Here is a 989-nt window from a genome sequence, read left to right on the forward strand (position 1 = left end):
TTTAAATAAAATATAATTAACAAAATACATCATTTATATGAACTAATAGTTTAAGTAATCAATAGAAAAAACATTATCTTAACATATAAAAAATATGAGAATTGTTTTCAAAAATAAAAATACTATATGGCTTCAATCCTTCCATGTTAGAAGTAAGAATAAGAGATTTATGAGGAAGGAGTAGTATTAAAAGTGAGTGAAAAGATAGACTACAAAAAAAAAGTAGGGTTAGAAGTGAGTGAAAAGATAGACTCATGCATCAATATTTATAGCTTACTTTTTATACCTAAAAACATTTTTTTGAAACAATGATCTACCTAATCTTAATGAGCTGTTATTTATTATTTAAAAAAATATAAATGTATAATATATATTTTTTTAAACATACTATTTAACTACTGAAATATTAATATTTAATTAATCTATATATTTAATAAACTAGTTTAATTAATTTGTGTGTTCATAAAAAACTAGATTTTTAGTAATATGAAGAGCTGCTTGACTGTCGCAATAGAGACGAATTGGCACATATAATGAGGCACGTATAGAGAGTAGAGTATATCTTTAATCCACTTCAATTCTTTTATTGTCTGAGCCTTTGAACGATATTCAGTCTCGGCAGAGGAGACAGACACTGTTTGTTGTTTCTGAGTCTTCCAAGATATTGGTGAGTTACCAAGCTGGATGAACCAGCTGACTTGCAAGTGAGTGGACAACTAGCCCAATCGGAATCACACCATCCATAGAACCGCAAATTATTCTCTCATGGGAGAAGAATTCCTTGTCCTTTAAATAGCCTACAACACGCAAAGCAGCTTGCCAGTGTTGGATGCGTAGATTTTGCATGAACTGGGATAACATATGAACACTGTAGGCCAGATCAGGCCGAGTAAAACACAAGTAAATCAGTCTTCCAACAAATCGACGATATATGCTAGGATCAGATAAAAGAGAACATGTTGCTAACCCCAGTCGATGATTCTCTTCGC

Source organism: Arachis ipaensis, chromosome B06, assembly GCF_000816755.2.
Source record: "Arachis ipaensis cultivar K30076 chromosome B06, Araip1.1, whole genome shotgun sequence".
Lineage (NCBI taxonomy): Eukaryota > Viridiplantae > Streptophyta > Magnoliopsida > Fabales > Fabaceae > Arachis > Arachis ipaensis.